Source organism: Euleptes europaea, chromosome 2 (genome assembly GCF_029931775.1).
Source record: "Euleptes europaea isolate rEulEur1 chromosome 2, rEulEur1.hap1, whole genome shotgun sequence".
Classification (NCBI taxonomy): Eukaryota; Metazoa; Chordata; class Lepidosauria; order Squamata; family Sphaerodactylidae; genus Euleptes; species Euleptes europaea.
Window position 1 is genome coordinate 97,592,999 of NC_079313.1, and position 22,037 is coordinate 97,615,035.

The following is a 22,037-nucleotide window of genomic DNA, read 5'->3' on the forward strand; positions in this document are numbered from 1 at the left end:
CCACGACAGATGCCCTGTGAGGTAGGTGGGGCTGAGAGAGTGTGAGTAGCCCAAGGTCACCCAGCTGGCTTCGTGTGCAGGAGCGGGGAAACAAATCCAGTTCACCAGATTAGCCTCCGCCGCTCATGTGGAGGAGTGGGGAATCAAACCCGGTTCTCCAGATCAGACTCCACCGCTCTTCACCACTACACCATGCTGAGGAGGTTCTGCTTATGAGATTAGCAGCGCATGGATATGAGGACTTATTCAGAAATCCGGCCCACCTGTGCTTCACATACCCATAAGGTGTAGAGCAAGACTGGAGGTGGATTGTGAAGCTGAAGAACACAGGAAAGCTGTCTTCCTCCTTCCCTCCACGTTGTCCATTGGTCCATCTAGTAGTTCTAAAAGGGTAGAGCCAGATCTCTGCGCACCTGTTGCCAGTGATGTTTAAGATTAAAGCAGAAACCTCTTGCTTATAAAGCAGTGGTTCCCAAATTTTTGGGGCCACTGCCCCCCTTTGGTTCCACAAACTCAACTCCAGCGCCCCCTACCCTATCAAATGACACAGTTGAAGGGGCCACCTCTAGCACCCCCTGCTGCCCCTTGCCTCTTAGTGCCCCCCAGGTAATCCCACCGCCCCCCAGGGGGTGATACTGCCCACTTTGGGAACCACTGGTATAAAGCCACCGAAACCCAGGAATTAGGGAAAGAAAGTCTATTTGCTTTTTCTCAAGGGCTCTGTTGTTTTTTTTTTTTTTAGTTGTGCAATGCATACTCTTGGCCTGACCCCTTCTTGCTCTGAAAGCTGGGATGGAGTAGCTAAAATACTGAACATGGACAAGGCAGAAGTGGATTCAGATTCCTGCTTAGTGTCCTGCTTTGCGGCTGACAGGCAGCAGTCTTCTGTAGGCAGGCAGGGGAGAGTTAGGGCAGTGGTGTGGAAGCAAGCAGGCAGAAGCCAAGGCAACAACAGCAAACTGTGATGGGCAGGTTAGGTTCTGCCTCTCTCTAAGAGTGATCAATGGAGAGCTGGTGGAATGTTAGTGAGAGACAGTTGGAAAATAGCAGTTGGGAGTTGGTAGCTAATGAGTATGTCTGACTGAGTGAAGCTGAGGCGAAGATCACCTTAAAGCTAAATGGAAAGAAAAGTCAATTTTTCACAAAAGATCCCAAATGCTGGAATAGGGAAAGAGTTAAAAAGTTCAAGGGAAAGAAATGTAACCTCTACCTTACTTTCTTCAGTGTTATGTTTAAACCATAAATAGTTAACTTCTTGTTTGTGGGCTGTGTGACTCAGGAAAAGAAAGACATATAGGCCAGTGAACTATTTTGTGTGTGTGTGTGTTTTGCTGTCAAGTCACAGCTGACTTTTGGTGACCTTGTAGGGTTTTCAAGGCAAGAGACTTTTGGAGGTGGTTTGCCATTGGGTATGAATAAATGGTGGCAGCGTTTGAATAGAACAGTGTATGAGCCCCCAACCCCAATAAAGTAAAGTGGGTTAGTGAGGGCCTGTTATTAATGGGGGCTGGGCTACCCTGTCTGCTGATGTCTCTGTGAATGGGAGAGAGGACTTGAGAGTTGCAAGGGTCATGGCTCTCTAGAGATGTTAAAGGAGTTGAGGAGATGGCCTGACCTACTTGCAACCCTGAACCTGAGAGAGACAGGTTGAGAGGGCGGTAGGCACTCTGTGTGACTGGTGAAGGGGTGTCACACAAGCCTTAGGGAAGCTGTTGAACCAGCGTAAGTTGCCAAGCTTCTTATATAAGAAGCTGGGGCCCCTGCACTTTCTGATGACCTGGTTAAAGTCCCAAGTCCTGTCAGGAGCTACTACACCTCATCATGTTCCTATCAGAGACTGGAGAAAGGCAGACTACTTGATGTGTTTTTCTTCATGGGGGTCCTGTCTTTGCCCTGGTCCTTCTTTATCTCTGATACTGAGGTATTTGGAGGACTTCTGTGGGTGAGGGACCTTGCCAGGACTTCTGCACTGGTTCCTGGTGATGGAGTGCAGGGCTTTCCAGGTGGTTCCTCATTATTTGGCTCACTGTGGGTGGGTCTGCCACTTGTTGCTGTGGCAGGGTCATGGGATCTGCCTGTGGAGCGCTCAGAGGGGCCTGTGCCTCAGAGATATCAGGGCCTGAGAGGGACTCCTCGTCATCTGAAGAGTCCGCCCAAGTGGAACCGGGGAAAACCATGAAACTTAGCCATGAAGCTCACTGGCTGATCTTGGGCCAGTTGACAACATTCAGTCCAACATATCTCTCACAAGGGACAGAACGCTCCCGTGAGCTCTTTGGGGGCTGATTTGGAGTAACAACGAGAACAAGAGAGAAGATGATCAAAGTCCCATTTCTATCAAGTCTAGAAATTGTTATGAGAGTTCTATAACAAGGTTCGATTCTGAAGGCTCAGGGGTACCTGCTGATGTGCTCCAAGAAGAAATGAGCCCTTGATCACCTAAAACGAGCCTGAATTCATCTGCTGCAACTACAGATCATATTCTGTGCATGTCTCTTTTGTACTGTTGTAAGCAGTGAGCATACTATGTGCCTGGCTCCAAACTTAAGGGGAGGGGGCACATACATATACCACACTACCCTTTCTTGTGGTTCAGCAGAAACTCTGTAGTAACAGATATTAAAATATGCCTTCCTGACCTCACAGAAAACCTTTGAGTGTAGCTCAGGGGTCTCACCATACTCTGTAGTGGTCTCAGCTAGGCACCGTCAGTGCTGCTGGAGAGGGCACTGTTAAGTTCCAAACCAAGGCACTGAGAGGGGATTGCTCATGGAGAGAAGGCCATCAGCTGCATGTTCAGTCCTGTGCAAATAGTGCTCTGGTTCTCAGTTAGTTGGTAGTAATGTGTAGGCGTAACGTCCTGCATGATAGGTTGTTCAAGCCAGAATGCAGAGGGCTCATTCTCCAAATGAGCCATTTCCTTGGCAGTACAGGCAAACAAACATGACCTCTTTGCCTCTCACAAAGTACAGTTTGGACCATTCAGCGTTTTGCATTGCTTTTGCCCTTGCTCTACCTGCCCGGGGAGAAATTTGCCAGTGCAGCACCTTTCTTGGCATGAAAGTCCTGTAAACAGTCAAAGCTAAGTCAGGGTAATGAGAGAAGGCAGATGGTTTGTTTTGCAATGAGTTGAAACCTCCAACAGAAAATGCACACTTGATCAAAGAGATAGGTGGGATGTTCTAATTTGAGGCCGTATTTGTCGGTGTTCCTTGGCAACAAGACAAAAGAGTACAGTGAGCTGCAGCAAAGGGGACGGGAGCGGTTTTTGCCACCGCCTGAAAATGCTAGCCGAAGAGAACCTGGGTGTGGGTCTTGTGGCTGCCTCATATCCTCCTTCTGACATTAATGTCTGAATTACTGCAAAATGGAGGAGACTGCGTTCTCCTAAGTAAGTGGGGTGGGTGGGGGTTGTACAGAAATGGCACTTGGGGCAGCTCTGGTCTATTGCCACAACAAGAATGTGTCAATTCAGCTAAACAATAAATTAGGATTTTTTTAAATGATGGGACAGGGAAAGAACAGGATACAGTTTGGAATTTGGTGGCTAGTACAAGCAGGGAGGGCAGTGAATTCAAAACATGCAAATAGGTAGTTGTTCAGGGAACCCAAGTCTGTGAATCCCACCTTCATTTGAATGAAACACATTTTGCACAGCTTACATTTTCTCAAACCTCCTTCTGCACTCATTAGGGCTAGATCCTTGTTTCAGAATAAACAGCCGCCTACCCAGAAAGCTGAAACCCTGAGAAGATTGAATTATGTGTTATGAGTTATGTACTGGCTTATTTTAATGGCACTAGCATGTTTTTATTGTTGTGTTCGGATGGTTTTGTTTTTGATCATAAAGTTGGAAGGGACCACCAGGGTCATCTAGTCCAACCCCCTGCACAATGCAGGAAATTCACAACTACCTCCCCCCCCCCCCACATCTCCAGTGATGCCAGAAGATGGCAAAAACCCCCAACCCCTCCAGGATCCCTAGCCAATCTGGCCTGGAGGAAAAATTCCTTCCTGGCCCCAAAGTGGCTATCAGCACTACCCTGGGCATGCAAGAAAGGGCCATGAGAGTCAAACACTAATGCAAACATTCCTGCCCTCCATTTGTTTTAATGGTTTTGTATTCTTATCTAGCTGTAAGCTTCCTTGGCCAGGTCTCTGGAGAGGCAGCATATAGATTTTAGAAATAAATAATGTGCCACATTCTGGATTCTACTCTTGTGTAGTAAGCTTTTGGAAAAACCTCTACAAGGCAAGAAAGGATTGTGTTAATCAGAGTTATCTTGACTGGTGATCCTTCTTGACAGGCTGGAAGTTTGGCCAAACAGTACTGAGTGACACTTGAAATGATAAAGGCTCCCATGCCCTGAAGTCCAATTCTTGTTATGACTGTATTATTCCTGGAGACAGCTCATCTTATTCCCAGGGCTGATTTATAGCATCAGCAGCTCTGATCATAATTGCTTGACATCCTCTGATAACAATTTACTTAGATCTAGGATGACCATCAGAATAATCATTCTAGGACTGTCAATTATTTATTCTTAGACTGTTCAGCGATGAACATGATGAATGACTTTCATTGCTGCAAGTACAGGCTCCGTGCCATGTTTTTAAAAAGTTAAAGATGGCCAAATTGTATATTCTTAGGAGCCACTGCTTCAGTTCAGAAACAGGAGCAAGCCATAGTTTGCCTGTGGCTGTAACAGGAAACTGGGGTTCTGCTGATAAAATCTCTGCTCAGAAGAAGGCAGAGGAGAAGGAAATGCACAGCCCCCAAGAGTCTCTCATGCTTGTTTATGTTGTGTCAAGCTATGGTTCTCAGTTGCACTTGAACTAAGTCATTGTGGTCTCCAAACAATGAGTTATGGGCCAAAAGTGCATTTCCCCGTATATATGGACCTTTTTGTGACTACTTAGGTATACATAGGAGAAATACTCCACATGAAGTATGAACTTGACTGTTGGGTTAATTAGGGCATTATGTACAAAATGCCAAAGTGGGATGTATCTCCCTTTGATACAACTTTAAACCATTTTCTTACAAGTGAAGCTGTGGACTAGCTTTTTATTATACCTTTAATAAAATTTGGTACACTAGTCTGACTGAATTGTTTCAGGGCTTGGATTCAACCCTGCTGTTTGGCTACGCCTGTCTTTGTTGGCAATGATGGCTGTAGAAAAATTGCAAATAATTGCTGATTATTTACAATCTAGCAAGAATTATGATGTGTATCCTGTTTCTATAGGAACATGGCCCATGTGTGTCTCCAGATGACCTATATCCATCTATTCTCTTTATTCCTCATTCTCACTCTCCTTGACTATCTTCTTTAAAATCCCTGAACAACAAACAAGAACATTGTGTTCGTGTGACCCACCTTGGGTTGGCCTGTGTTCCATCTGGAAAACAAGCATAGGAGAAATATCCATTTTGCTGAGGTAATTAATCCTCACTGAAGTTTGCTCAGCATTTTAATATTTTGTTTTGTGTGTATGGCTTCTTAAAGAGATGTCATGGCAGTGAAATTATTTAACAGTCAAGTTGGGTATAGAGTTTGGCCAGTAAATCTGTTACTGGATCATAGAGAACATGTTGAAACAATGTAATACAATTCAAGCTGAAGGTAATTTCTATCTGCAAGAATTGGATGCCTGGGCAATTTCAGCATACTTTTTCCTCAGCTTCTGTGCAACCATCATAAATTTAGCAATCTTATACACAACATTTCTCGTGGTTACGTGGGAAGTGTTTAGATTATGTTTAGATTGATCATCTGCATTTAACACACCAGCAAATAGTTCAGCGGTGAACCTCTTCTTTGGTTCCATGTATGTGAGGCAATAGACCTCTAAGGCTTTTAATGGTTTTGGGTTGGGGGTATGTCAAGGAGTGCCTCCTCCTGTCCAGCCCTGCTCTCTGTCCCCAAGTCTGCAGAGGTGAGGCAGGGGCCAACCACTGACAGGACTTTTTCAGTGATGGCACCTCACTTTTGAAATGCTGTCCCAGCCAAGGCTTGCCTGATCTTACTCTCCTTTAGGCACCAGGCTAAAGTTCCTTTTCATCCAGGGTTTTAACTGAAGCAGTTCCATCTTTTTTAGCTGTCTTTATGGTATGCTTCTAGCCTGAGACTGTCGTGTGGACATCAGTTTAAGCTGATGGATGTTAGTTTATGCCATGTTTTCTGCTGGGCTTTTATGTCTTATTTTTATGTTGTGATTTTATTATTTTGTTGTATTATTTTATTCTGTGAACTGTCTTGAGCAGCTCTATGGAGAGGCAGCATATAGATTTCCCCAATAAATAAAGTAAGAAATCTGGTGCAACACTGACAGGTTCTCAACTGTCTGTGCTCTATGGATAGGCAATTGTTGGTACCATCAGTTGGGAAAATATACTGCATGGTTTGTGGCCTTGATGCCAAATAGGCCTTGCAGAAGGAGCTATGCATTAAATCATGAAAACTAATACACCTGTTACTTTGGCTGGTTGTAAGATCCCTGTCACTGCTGCTTGTAGAACTCCCCCAGCTTGTTTTGCAGATGCCTTCATAGCTGGTCCAGGCCCCTCCTTCTTGAGTTATGAGGGTCTAAACCCATATCTTATTTCACACTGGAGCATCCAGGTATTCTCGGTCTTGGATCTTATTCCTCCTTTCTGCTTGCATCCCTCTTTTGTCTGTTGCAGAGGCAGTCCTGTTGTATCAGGTGCATTCCTCAGGTGCTAGGTACCATTCATCTTGCTGAAAGACATGGATCTTGTGTGAGCAGAAGTGGCTAGTGCTGGAGGAACACACCCTGCAGTGGAGGGACTGCCTCTGCAATGGAAAGGTCTCTGAGTAAGTGGAAATGAGGATTAGGATCCAAGACCAAGTTTTTATGTACAGTTCAGGAATACCTGGCTTCTTTTTAGCTGCTGAGGGGTACAAGCTCATCCAACCCTAGTGTAATGAATTCCTTCAAGTCACTCTCTGAATGAAGAGTTATCCCAAGAATTAAAAGGAGTAGAACCCAAAAGCAATATGGCAGATGATGGGAGGGTAGATTAGTCTTGTCCCCACTAACATTAAAAAATGGTTGCACTGATGTCTAGCAGGAGTGCAGGAGTGAAAAGCCTCAGAAGAGCAGAAGAGCTAAACCAGACATTGCCAGTTTGGCATATACAGGAGAGGCATTGTGGCCGGTGTCATCAGTTGCCCATGAATCACAACCAGAATTTATACTGCAATCACAATAGCAATGGTTGCACTTTTGGACAGTGGAGGAAGGGAAAATATCCCATTGTTTCCCCCAGGAACAAAATACTGCAGTCCTGGTACTTGGAAACTGTGCTTCTCTTGCAGAATATCATAACCTTGATGGAAGATGTACAGAGTGTACATTCCAGCTTTGGAACAAATCTGCATTTATTGAATGCACAAAAACCCTGCTCGTGTAGGAAGGCCCTCCAATTGTGAAAGACAGTTGCTGTTGTCCTAACCAAACTCTTGGATTAAGGGTAAAAGAACACAGAAGCATGTTAAGTTCAATATTCAGCCATCATCTGCATTGCCCCCATTTTAGTAAGCAAGCCCTTAGGAGTGTCCTGTTGTAAAGAGTCAGCTCAAAACTCTCCGGGTAGCCAGCAGCAGCAGGAAGAGAAAAAGTACAGTAACAGCTCGGAGGCTAACTGTTCTATTAAGGCCCAGGCAACAGCCTTCCAACCTCATCATATGCATGAAAAGGAGGGCCAGGCTATTTATAATGAATCCTCAAGGAAACCTAGATTGATATATGTTTTTTCTCTCCTTTAGCCTTGGGGGGAGCACAAAGGCTTAAGACATAAAGAGGGAGGGGGGGGTGACTCTTCAACTGACTTTTAAAGTATCTGTAGGAACATGAATCCTAGTGATTTAGAGTTTCCCCACATATTGTTCCCCCCAAAAGATGCTTTAATATCACAGTGTCTAGTTTGGGTTACCATGACAACACTGAGCACTGCAGAAATGCCTGCTTGCAGTAGACGGTTAGCTTTGCTGGTGTGGCCTGTGGTGAGGAGCCAGGATGACAGGCAGTAGTGGGATGTGAAGCAGGATCAGGGCTTTTACCTCCTTGACAAACATGTATATTTAGATCTAAGGCTCAGCATTTGAATGGTTTCATAGCACAAGGCATGGACTACACATGAGAAAGTGGACACATCTTTCTCTGTGCAGCTGTTCTAGGCCATCACAGTAGCTCGTTTTCTTCAGCAGTGCTAAACTTGAGAATCCGCTAAGAGAGGCTACTGAGATAAGAATGGTTTCTTCAGACACTTGCAGTGCTTCACTGCCAGATACCTTTGGGGAAGAAACAGTTTCAGAGGGTAGCTGCATTGGTCTGTAGCGGAAGAGAAATACAGGTTCTGATTGTTAGTGATGAGTTGAGTACTCAAGTTTGAGCAGGTGGAGAAACTAGTCAAGGAAAATGGTCAACAGTAGGAATGACTGCTTATTTATATATTATTTAAAATGTGCTGGAACTCCATATTTTAAAAAATACAAAGTGGCTTACAACAACCATTTAGAACAATAAAATGAACAAGATAAAGTTTAGTAAAAACAGAGTAAATTTTTTTTTAATGAAGCAATAAAAATACATGAATTAGAAAAAAAGTAGATTAAGGTGGCAATACTTAAATTTTCAACCAGCAGGAAACAGCAGGAAAATGAGCAGAGAGAAACCAGGGCAGTACTGCGGTTGAAAAGCAGCAGTAAACACTAGCCAGACTACCAGCAGATATAAAATAGTGAGCAGCTTAGTGAAAGGCTGGGGAGAACCAAAGTGCCTTTGCCTGAGGCCTAAATGGCTAATAGGTTCAGTTCTAGGTATAGTTCTGTTGGAAAGGAGTTCCTGCCAGGTCCAGGCTGGGAAATACTTGGAGATTTTGAGGGCGGAGAGTGAGGAGGGTGGGGTTTGGAGAGAAGAGGGACTTCAATGCCATAGAGTCCAATTGCCAAAGCAGCCATTTTCTCCAGGTGAACTGATCTCTATCGGCTGGAGATCAGTTGTAATAGCAGCTCTCTAGCCACCACCTGGAGGTTGGTAACCCTAAGAGTCTCAGATAGGGTTGTGCATATTGATAAACGTGAACCGAAAATAATCCTGAAATGAGCCGTTTCAGTAATTTTCAGGTTTCGGGCTTACTGAACGCCAGAACCTGGGGATCTCCCCTAAGCCAAATAGACAATACCCGAAAAGGCCGATTTTTTAATTTATTTTTTGCACAACCCTAGTCCCAGAGTAAGTCCTGTCCCAGGTGCTCACCCACCTTGTTTTTAATAGCAAGCCCTCTGAAATCGAGGCCTGATGAAGAAGGACTCGCTAGTACTGTACTTGGACAAGGAAGGGAAGTCATAGGGTCCTCTATCCTGTATGCCATTGTCACAGTCTTGGAATCAATAGATTCCAAAATGCCAACTCTCCTGTTTCCTTGTAAACTGATGGTAGACACCTCTGAGAGCCATGTATCGATGTTGGTCTCATTCTTCCACTCCTGTTATTCCAAACACTAGTGATACTTTACTTCTAACAGCATAGTTAGGGAGGCTGTAGTAGCCTAGCAAATGTGTGTGTGTTTATGTGTGTGTGTGTGTGGGGGGGGGGGGTTTGCCTCCAGTCTTGCTAGATGCTGCCATCTAGTGACCAAAAGGTGAATGTCACTATTTTGTTGTGTCTCCTGGTCTGCCACAGCTGAACTGGATATGAGGAACATTCCCTGTAGAGAAATAAGATCTGGGATCTTGGGTGACCTCACTAAGGCTTGATTTAAATGTGTGACATTGTGTATGCCCATTTCAATGGGGCCTTCAGCTGCTACGCATGTACTGTTAGCATGCCAAAGATCCATAGCCAGTGATTTTACTAACTTTGCACATGAAGTGATTACATGCATAGTGGCGCAACTTAAACAAGGGTCTGGGAGCATGCAGCTTGGCACAGGTAAGTGCTTCTTGCCTACCAGCATCACATATAAATCAATCCTGAGTAGTACCCTGCTCCTTACTGTCTATAGCTGATCTCAAGGGATGACTTTTGAATTGCCGGCAACTCTGAGTCTTGAAAGGTGTTCATTCACCTCACCCATTTAAAAAAAAATATTTTACAAATTTTCTACCCTGCCCTACAAGAGTTAGCAAGGTGGCCAACAAATTAAAACACACACACATGCAAAATTTCAAAACCTTTAAAAGCAATCCCCTGATACATCATTAAAGTCATTAAAACTAGAGCTAAAATACACACAAAAACTGCAATTGAATCACTGGGCAAGAAGAAGGGATCACGGAGGGAACGTGAAATGAAAAAAAAAGTGTTCACCTGCTGGCAGAAGATGGCAGCATAAGGGAACAGACGAATCTCCCTATAACTCCCAGTGCACTGAGAAAAGAAGCTGACCCTCTCCTTGCTATTCAGCACTAGAGGCCTCTGTGCCACCTTTGGACAAGGGGTTGGCAATGCTATTTCTGGACACTCCCTCCACCCCATATGCAGTACATTATTTTTGTATATCTATGACTTTATTCATACAGCTGCCTGGTATGTTTTCCAATCTATGACTTAATTCATACAGCTATCTGGTATGTTTTCCACGAGTCTTTCGTTCAGCATGCTGCCAGAGAAACTCCGTCTTTGGTCAGTTGTACAATAGATAGAACATTGGGTTTGGATGTACTATTGGGACCAAACAAACATGGGGGGTGGTGGATTGGATCTGCTGTGCTGGGGTGAGGGGTTTTAATACTTTATTTCCTGGTTGTGGACCTGTTAGAAATCTACCCTTGGAGCCCCCCCCCCCCCCACACACACACTATCATCCTTAATAGCAGTTCTGGGGGTAATTTCTAATGTGGAAATAGTCAGGGAAAGGATTAACCATGGGCCTCAGTCCAAATTGCTCCACCTGCCACATGTCACAATTCATCAATAAGGAAAAGACTTAAGAGACCAGATCATGAATCTCTCATATAAATTGCAGCTGTGAATAATGCTTTCTTCCACTTTCATTCAGCCTGGAAGAGGGCTCTCTACTCTGACACAATTGATCTGCTTACATGGATCCATGCCATAGTAACCTTGAGGCCTAGTCTATTGTAATGTACCCCCTCCCCACTACTATCATGCCTCAGAATGAGTAAAATGGAGTTGTTCAGGAGGGCACTTTTAGAAAGGGAGTTGGGTTGCACTGTTCATTATATGTTTTTACTGCATTTTCCAGTTTTGTGATCCAGTCTTTTTGCATTGTTTATAGAGTTTTGCTAAATTATTTAAAAATCTGCCTTAAGCCTCAGCAAGGAATGCAGACTGTAAATAAAGCAAATAAATAAAAATTATCTTGGCACTGAAATACAGGCCCAGTTTCTTCCCAGCCATTAAATATTTTGTGTGGCTTGGGGCAAGTCTGTCTTCCTCACTTGGAATTATTACTGTTTTTTCCACCCATCCTCTAAGGAGCTCAGTGTTATTTATCTGGTTCTCCTCAGCTCTGTTCCTACAACAACCCTTCAAAAGCAGATTGGATCCAAGGCCACTCAACAAGTTGCATGATTTGAACTCAGCTCTCCCAAGTCTCCTCCCATATTGTCACCTCGCCAATTGAGATCCACTTCTCAAGCCCTGTTTTCTGTGCCCCTTCCTGCAGAAGTAAGGCAAGCAGTGACCAAAGATCACTGCAGAAGTAAGGCAAGCAGTGACCAAAGATCACTTTTGTGGTGGTTGCACCTTGCCTTTGGAATGCTCTCCCTCCTGATACCTGCCTTACTCTCTTTTAGGTGCCAGGCCAAAACATTTCTCTTTGCCCAGGCTCTTTTGAGATGTTTTATGGTTTGCTCCTAGCCTAGGGGCCATTTTATCATTATAATTTTATAGATGGGTGCATTTTATGTGCTGTATTGCCCCAGGTTGCCCTGACCTGGATGGCCCAGGCTAGCCTGATCTCGTCAGATCTCAGAAGCTAAGCAGGGTCAGCCCTGGTTAGTATTTGGATGGGAGACCACCAAGGAATACCAGAGTTGCTGTGCAGAGGAAGGCACTGGCAAACCACCTCTGATAGTCTCTTGCCATGAAAACCCCAAAAAAGGTCGCCATAAGTCGGCTGCGACTTGAAGGCACTTTACACACACATTGCCCCAGGTGGCTTTTTTTTTTAATTGTGTAGGATTTTTTTTTATTAATGTGACTTGTTTTTATTGTTGTTTTATTGTTGTGAGCTAATCTGGAGAGATGCAATACATGCTGGTTGGCCACTGTGTGAACAGACTGCTGGACTTGATGGGCCTTGGTCTGATCCACGAAGGCTTTTCTTAGGTTCTTAATTTTCTAAATGAATAATTCCAGTACTGTAATCGCTATATCTCATGTTTGAAGCAGTAAACTGAAAAGATGAACTGTACACCAGAGGCTAAGGATAAAATGTGAGATGAAGGATGGACAAAATAGGAAGGAACCTTTAATAGTAGTACAGGTAGGAAAGAATGGGGAAATTGTCCAGCAGTTTGGTAGATCAGAAGGCGCTGACAGCAGCAAGATTTAGCAAAAGATTAAGTTTGAAATGAAAAAGAAGAACCTGATAATCCATAGGCTGTGTTCTGGTTGGGGGGAGAAGAATATTATCAGCTGTTGAGGAAAGTGAAACAGTAGGAGGGAAAACAAATTCATTTCTGGATGTATCAATAAAATAACACAAACATCCATTGAGAAATGGTGTAAAGACATTCAGGGATGGGGGTTGGTGGAGGTTGAGATCAGAAACGGAGGAATGAAATGGGAGGACATCAGCACAAAAACTTACATTGAAGGCTGCAGTGTGAAGGATAGCCCTCAACTAGAATTCCATGATGAGCCTTGATAGATTTTCTCTGCTTTGTGACCCGGAGCACATATCACCATCCAGCAAAATACTTGTTGCAGAGGTGGGATGCATTGAGGTCTGGATGTCTGCCCAGGACTCAAGTCCTTCTAATTGGGCTTGCATTTTTTTCACTAGAACAACATAAAGCTAAAAACAATGTTACCAAGTTATGGAATATTTTTCCCTACAAAAGGGAAACACAGACTGGAATGAACGGACACTCCAGTCCATCCTCCAGTCATGCCTGCAAACTTCCCTCCCCCCTTTTCCTTTTGTATTCCAATAGCCTTTAAAAAATTTTAAAGAAAAAGTTACACATTTCCCCTGTCATATAATATGTTCATAATGAGCATTTCTCATGAACACATGCCTTATACTGAATCAGACCCTTGGTCCATCAAAGTCCGTATTGTCTACTCAGACTGGCAGTAGCTCTCCAGGGTCTCAGGCAGAGGTTCTTCATGTGACAGCAGGTAGACTTCCCCTGACTATGGGAGATCCACTGATTTAGCAATTTGTAATAATCTCTTTTCCTTTCTGTAAAATGTATTAGGACAGCCAGGGAATAGCTTGTTGCTGGGCAGAATATCCCTGTATGTCTGTGTGCTAAGGAAGTGGGGCAAGAGTCATGGAGGGTTACAGTAAACCATAACAAGAACTGGATAGAGCTGAACTGTACTGCGCCGCCTCTATGTCTGGAGTGTTATCAGCACTACCCTGAATGTTGATGGGTTGTCATATCTTGAATTTGGATAAATATCACTTCCTCAGTATGATCGGGGCTCAGAGATTTCTGCCCATTAGGGCCTCTGAGTCAGCAGCTGCAAGTAAACTGTTTTCTTGAAATATTGATCTCAGGTCTCTCTCTCCCCCCACGAACCCCCGTTTGCCGTATCATTCATATTACCTACTTGCCTAGTCCCTTCAACTGGAGATGCCGGGGATTGAACCTGAGACCTTCTGCATGCCAAGTAGATGCTCTACCACTGAGCCGTGGGTAGAAAAAAATCTTTCTACAGATACAGGTAATCAGGCCCAGGTTTATCCAGGTGTCCTTAGTCCTAACTGTTGGGTCTCCCCGAAAAGGGCTTAGTCTGCAACAAAGGTAGTCCCCTGTGCAAGTACTGACCCACTGACCCATGGGGTGATGGCACATCATGTCTTGCAAACCACCCCGTAAACATAGTCTGCCTTGTAAACGTCATGAGTCTGCAACAGTAGGAGTGAATGATAGAATGCAGTTGCTTATGTGCCACTATTGGGAGAATCCATTTACCTTTTCAAGTGGACATCACAGGACAGTGGAATGGGTTAGCAGTGTTCAGGGTAGGCTGCCAAAATCACCCATCCCAAATGCTGGCTGCAACCTTCTCGGCGGCTGTGTCTGCAGTGTGCTGGAACAGCAGCCCCTGTGCTTAACTCCAGCCTTTTTGTTCTTCAGTCCTTCTATCACTCTTTTTTCAAAGTGTCATCACAATGTCCCTGAAGTCATGCTGGTCTCCTGGCTGATCCAGGCCTTGTGCACTTGCATTGGTGTGATGAATGTTTAGTTGAAAACAATGCTGTGCTATAATCATACCAAACTCTGGGTTGTTGTTTTTTGTGCGATCAAGTAACAGCTGGCTTATGGCGACCCTGTAGGGTTTTCAAGGCAAGAGACGTTCAGAGGGGGTTTGCCATTGCCTGCCTCTTTGTCACAACCCTGTCATTCCTTGGTGGTCTCCCATCCAAATATTGACCATGCTTAACTTCTGAGATCGGATGAGATTGGGCAAACCAGGGGCTATCCAGGTCTGGATAGCACTGGGGTGGTGGGTGGGAATGGCACTGACTCATGCCATTTCTGTCAATGAATCAATCCCCCCCCCCCCAGTTTCTTTCTTGTACACTAAATGTTGTTGGATAGGAACAAAACATAATATATGAACCCAAAATGAGCCTGAGCTTCAGAGCAGTAGCACGATAGCTACAAGGACAAGTACTAGTCAGGAAAGCGCTATTTGTTTGTCTGTAGCTAGTCAACTTGGTTTGCAGTGGACAGCTCCTGGTCCTGAAGTATTTTGTAGTGCTCAGTTCAACTTCTCTCCCCCCCCCCAATGGAATTGTAAACAAGTGCTTCAGGAGAGCACAGTTTGAATTTAATTTGGTTGCACAATTTATGGACAACTGCAGTAGAAACTTTGACATGGTGCTATACTGACAGGGCAGCCAAAAGCAGGACCAAGTTTTGTAATGTGAAACTGGCATGGGAAAAGATCGTGCAGCAGGAGCAGAAGGCTTAAATTTGCACTGGGAAGAAAAATGTGGAGATAAACTGTTGTTGTCATATCTTCCCAGTGTACAAGGCACAAGGTCAGGTCCAAGGAATGCATAAGAACATAAGAAAAGCCTACTGGGTCAGACCAAGGTCCTTCAAGTCCAGCAGTCTATTCACACAGTGGCCAAACAGGTGCAAGGTTGCATCAATCCAGAGTGACTTCAGAGCCATTCTGCATTCTTGCCCCTTTCCTGTGCATGTATCTGGACTGGTCATGTTACATTTGTTTTTCGCTGTCCTCTGCTAGCCTTCACACAGTTCCCATACACGCGTGGTTCCTCCTCCCCAATTTGAACATGTGTTTTGTACCCATAAAATGCTGCTGGAGAATTTAACAAAGTCAAATGACACAATTCCTGCACTTTTGTGAATTATTCCTACTGGAAGGATGACACACATAGCTGGACTCTTAAAGTGCAGTCTTAAAGTCACACCCTTCCAAGCCCATTGAGTTCGATGAAGTTTGAAAAATGTAACTCAATTTAATTAATAGTTTCAGGAAAAGAAAGCCAAAGGTTGACAATAAAATCAACTGGAAATTTCAAAAGACTGTAAAACCTTTTGTGGGGTTGGGTGGAGTGGGGGGAGTTCTATAAAACTCTGTTGGCAGGGGGCTTGGCATTATAGATACACCCTTGTGCGACAGAATCTGAATATCTAGTCTTTTATTATTGGTCCTGCGTTTCTTGTTCATTTTGGGGGAAAATTCACCAGATAACGAATGACAGCCAAAAAGGAAAGGAAACACTAGAGTGCACCAAAGCTCTTGATATATAGTTGATGTCAGAACAATCAACATATTAACTTGGCTTTCCAAGATAGTAAAAAAAAACCTGGCACATTCAACCCACCTGCTTATGTTGGCTTTGTTTTTTAGTTTGTGTTTCAGCTGGCTCTTTCCTGGTGAGGGCAGACCTGGTCTACTCACAACAATAAAATATGTAGGTTTTTTTATACCTCCACTCCACACAGGTTGAGTCCTTAAAAGTATGCCTTGTGCATAGAAACAAGCAGTGTCCAACACATGTAAAGCTGAAATTATCTGTCACTAGCAAGATGATGGTACCTACCAGTCATGAAACAGCTCTCGATCCCCTCCCCAATTTCCTCAAATCTCATCTAGAGACACTGTCCTTCAGTGTTACTCCTCTGAAGATGCCTGCCACAGCTGCTGGCGAAACGTCAGGAAAGAAAATACCAAGACCACGGTTACACAGCCCGGATAACCCCCAAGAACCAACTCATCTAAAGTTCTTTATGATTTCAGGCTTTCAAAAATGGAGGGAAAAGCCTAGCGATTCCAGCTCCTCAGCTCTCCTTATGCTCATCTTTGGCAGACGTGCCACTGGCTTCCTTTCTGCTGCATGAGCTGCATAGAATTGTTGCTTTAGAAACTCTCCTGTCACCAGGTTGCCGGTGGCTGAGGGAGAAAAGTGGTCTCCAGCTAGCCAGACGATCCATGGTTCATTGGAATAGGAGGAGGATTGGGGAAAGGAGAAAATGACCTCTCTATGTCAACACAGACCTGCTGTAAAAAGACAAGCGCCCTCTGTCCCCTGCCATTTCAGGCAGAATTGGAAAGGTGGAATTATTTAGAGTTGTATTTGATTGTCACTAGCAGGCCTAAACTGTGAGTGAATTTTGGATTTATGTATTCTATTATATATATTTTATCTATATTGTAAACTGCCTTGAGCTAGGGCTGTTGAAAAAATTTTTTTGGTATAGTTCGGCTTCGGCAAAATTCGGCCCGTTTTTATTCGGGCCATGCCGAAGTCCGAACTCCCCCACTTCGGATCCCTGAAATTCGGGGGGGGGGAGATCCAGAGTTCGGAGGAAAATTCGCCCCCCCGGCACCTTCAGGGGTATTCCCTGAAGGCGCGCGGGGGGCCCTTTAAACAGATCTGCGCCTCCAAGTTGGGAGGCGCAGATCTGTTTAAAGGGCCCCCCAACAAGCCCCTCTGCACTGTCTGCGCAGGCAGCACAGAGGGTTTAAAGACACTCCCCCAGCCTTCCCGGGACTCCCGGCAGGGCTGGCAAGCCCCTCTGCGCTGTCTGCGCAGAGAGCGCAGAGGATTTCCAGACCCCCCCTAGCCCTGCTGGGACTCCCGGAAGGGCTGGCGGGGGGCTGGCAAGCCCCTCTGCGCTGTCTGCGCGGGCAGCGCAGAGGGTTTCCAGACCCCCCCCCAGTCCGGCCGGGACTCCCGGCAGGGCTGGCGGGAGCTTGTCAAGTCCCTCTGCGCTCTCTGCGCGAGGGGCCCTTTAAACAGACCTGTTTAAAGGGCCCCCTCCCCGCAGCTTCATGGAAGCCCCGTGAAGGCGCGGTGGGGGCGAATCTGCTGAATTTATTTGCCGAACCCCTGAATTCAGCAAATTCAGCTCCCCCCATTTCCCACCTTTTTTGAGTTCGGTTAGTCTAAACCGAAAAACAGCCGAATCGGGGGAAATTCGGCCCGAACCGAATCAACAGCCCTACCTTGAGCTCTGTAAGGAAGGCATGCAGCTAATAAATGTTTTCAATAAAATAAAAAACTTTAATAAATAAATGCACTGCTTATTCAGAAGGGAGGATCTTGTGTTTTTCCTTGAAATGGTCAGTGTCACTAATTTGGGGTGGTTTTGCCATGGTATCAGAAAAAACAGGCACTGTTATCACCGCTACCAGAAGAATATAATCTCTGACAGAACCCCTTTGGCTGATCCACTCAGTTTCCTCACAGCCAGGTACAGCTCTTTCCTTTTTGTCCTCGATCCTTTACTTCCTCCCTCTCTCCTTTATATTGTGCTGTCTGACATCTTCGCATGCTTGATACCATCAACAATTTGGGAAGAACTAGATGGGGGACTCCATTTTGAAGTAAGAGAAATGTGGGTGTCACTTGCTAGAAAGGGCTGAGTGTTTTGCTACTTGTAGGTTTGACAACTTCAGGTTGGGAAATTCCTGGAGATTTGGGGGCGGAGCCTGGGAGGGCGGGGTTTGGGGAGGGACCTTGATTATCAAAGCATCTTGGTTAGGTGCGTATTCAATTTCTTTCTGGACACTTGCATAAAGCCTTTCAATTTCTTCCGCATCAGCATCTGTAGTTGGGGCATAAAGTTGAATGATAGTTATGTTGATAGGTTTCATGGTCTGATTGGTATTATTCAGTCAGACTTGGTATTATATCCCCTGACTGCTTGTGCTACATCTCGCCTCACTATTTGAGCAACTCCATCTCTTCTGAGTTTGTCATTTCCAGAGTAAAACACTTTTTAATTCTGTGACTGAAAATGTCCTAATCTGGTCTACTTTAGTTCACTCACTCCTGGAACTGCAATGCTTAACTTTAAACATTCCATTTCTTGTTTTTACACTTTTGTGCTGACCTGGACTCATACTTCTTACATTCCATGTTCGTATTATATGTGTCAAACAGATTTGGACTTTCCTTTTGCATTCATTCACATCAACCACTGAACATCCTTTCAGCTTTAGTCCAGTTGTGTCATTAAGAATAGCACTACTCGTACTTGTCCTCAGTGTTCCAGATGTAGATCTAAACTACTCTGGCAATGTCCACCAACATTTCCTAATTCTGACACTTATCTGCAAAATGTCAGCTGTTTACAGCTAGGTATACACAGTGTCTCAGCAGAAGGTGGCTATGCACTTATTAAGACGGGCATAAAGGCAATCATGCAGTTCCTCTAATAGAACTTCATTTTGTTCGCAGAAGAGAAGATGGTAGTTGCTACTGATTTCTCTCTCCCACTATAGACCCCCACTTTCCCCCCTGTGGTGTTTCTGGTCCCCACTGGTCAAAAGTGATGCCTGTGTCACCCCTGTGGGTGATTCGTGCATTCTGTTTGGTGGTGATCATGGTGTGGCATGTAACATGGGAAAAATCTTTAATTAGAGCAGTGACCCCAAGAAATACTCTGCTGCCTGTAAAATTTTTAACTGAATTTATGTGATCTGAAGGCATGTAATGTAGCAGCTTTGCTGAAGCTAACAGGTCTGTATTTGGTCAGTGCCTGGCTGGGAGACTCCCGGGGAATGCTGTGGACACCTCCATGGGGCAGGGAGGCAAGGCAGAATGTGATGCAATAATAAAATCACAGTGCTGTGACTCTTAATCATCTTTTGCTGTAACAGTCATTTGGAGAAGCATTTTAAAATGCATCTTGCATGAGCTATTTGCTGCATTCAAGTTGAAATCCCAAGTGATGCTGTGGAAAGTTTACAAATAAGGCACTAGGGAATAGCATATCCAGAATGTGTGAGACCTTTCCTGGGGGCATGTTAAAATGAATGACAATGGATGGTTACTGGAGTCCATTCACGGAATTATTATTGGAGTTCGTTGAGTTGTCTATTGGAAGGCATTAAGGCAAGGGAGATGGGGTTGTTTACGAAGTGGTTTTTAGGTACTGTCTCCAAACTGCAAACAAAAGTTCTTGGAAGACCATAATGCTTTTTCCTCTAACTTGAAGAAAGGTTTTAGATGGATTACAAATATATATAACATTCAACACAGTACAGGCTACAGAACTTTTAAAATTACCATCATTAAAACAATGACAGATTTTTATCTTCCTTAAGCTCATTTATTTAATTATCTTTGATTTATGTTAACTGTAGTCTGCTTTTCTTATTGAGAATAAAGTTGGTTTGTACAGTATAATTGAGGTAGTTAACAGGATAAAACATCCAGTAAGCAATGTAATAAGATTAGGATTGCGGAAATTAAAACCAAGTAAAAATCTGGAATAAAGCTGAAACAAATCATAAATTAACATGGCATATTAAATGATGCAAGCATTACATAATAGGATAATAAATACAGCAACAGATAGTACACAGTGGTATAATCCACAGTCTCTTTCCCTTTATTAAAACTTTTTTCATGAATCATTCCATTATAGTAAAGCCCTGTTACTTTTGGGAAAATGCCCTCATTAATAATTCAGTTTTGCATAGTTTGTGAAACACCAGGAGAGTTGGAGCCTTCCTGACCTCATCAGGCAGGCCATCCCATGAGGTAGGGGCCACAACAGAAAATGTATGTGTGTGGGAAGTTGTTGGTCTTGCCCGTTTGCAGGATGATACTTGCAAAAGGCCCTGCTCAGATGAGCAAAGCTGTTGTGGTAGAGCATAGGATAAAAGGCAGCTCCATAGAGCTGAAGGTCTAAAGCCATGAAGAGCTTTGTATGTGATAGCCAACACCTTTAATTGAATCTGGTAACTGATGGGCAGCCAATGGACTGACTGCAAAATGGACCTAATATGCATCCTCCATAGGGTTGCCAAGTACCAGGTGGTGGTGGGCAAACCCCCGCCAATCCAACTGGCTGCCCGCTGACCAGCTGAGGGTCGGCGGGCAATCTGCAGGCAGGGACAGGTCACTTCCGGTTCACATCCGGAAGTGCTGCATTGCAAAGGGCCGGTTTCCACTCAAACTCCCAGTTTATAAAAAAGGTTCCGGGGGGACCCAGGAAATTACAGGCCAGTTAGCTTAACGTCTGTTCCGGGTAAATTGGTGGAAAGCATTATTAAAGATATCATTGTCAAGCATATAGAAGGGCAAGGTCTGCTGGGCAAAACACAACATGGCTTCTGTAAGGGTAGGTCCTGTGTCACTAACCTATTAGAGTTTTTTGAAAGCGTCAATAAGTATGTGGACAGGAATGAGCCTGTGGATATTGTGTATTTGGATTTCCAAAAAGCTTTTGACAAAGTCCCCCACCAAAGACTGCTAAGCAAACTTCATAGTCATGGGATAAGAGGACAAGCCCTCTTATGGATTGAGAGCTGGCTGAAAAATAGGAAGCAGAGAGTAGGAATCAATGGCCAGTTCTCACAATGGCGGAATGTGAGCAGTGGGGTGCCTCAGGGATCTGTGTTGGGACCGGTGCTTTTCAACCTGTTCATCAATGACCTGGAGTTGGGGTTAAACAGTGAAGTAGCCAAGTTTGCAGATGACACCAAATTATTTAGGGTAGACAGGGAGAAGTTTTTCTCCCTCTCCCATAATACTAGAACGTGGGGTCATCTGCTAAAGCTGGAGGGTGAGAGATTCAAAACAGATAAAAGGAAGTATTTTTTCACACAACGCATAGTTAAATTGTGGAACTCCCTGCCCCAGGATGAGGTGATGGCTGCCAGCTTGGAGGGCTTTAAGAGGGGAGTGGACATATTCATGGAGGAGAGGGGTATTCATGGCTGTTAGTTAGAATGGATACTAGTCATGCTGCATACCTATTCTCTAGTATCAAAGGAGCATGCCTATTATATTGGTTGCGGTGGAACACAGGCAGGATGGTGCTGCTGCACTCGTCTTGTTTGTGCCTTCCTAGAGGCACCTGGTTGGCCAGTGTGTGAACAGACTGCTGGACTTGATGGGCCTTGGTCTGATCCAGCAGGGCCTTTCTTATGTTCTTATGAGTTCATCACAGGGCATCTTTCCGCATGGTTACTACACACTGCAGTTGTCATGAGTATAAGTCCTCCATCTTCAAGTCATAAAGTACAGTACTCGATAATCACAACAGTTACTAACTGCAACTATTCTGCTGCCTTGCCTCCCTTTAGCTAATTTTTTTTTGCCAGAAGATGTATGGCAGCAGAGGTATTGTCCACATTAAGACCAATGGCCATTTGGTCCCCTTGCAATGTGTCATAAAGCACAGGCTAAAATATACTTTATGCAGCCACGGGGCATTTAGTCAGCCTATATTAGTTTGTTGCTATATTACCTTTGCTTCCACTGACAGTAGAAAGCTGTTCTTCTGGGCAAGGTAGATATCTCAGCTCGGTGATGACAGATATTTGTATTGTTTAGCTTTGTTCTTCTTTGCAATTTACTTGGATGG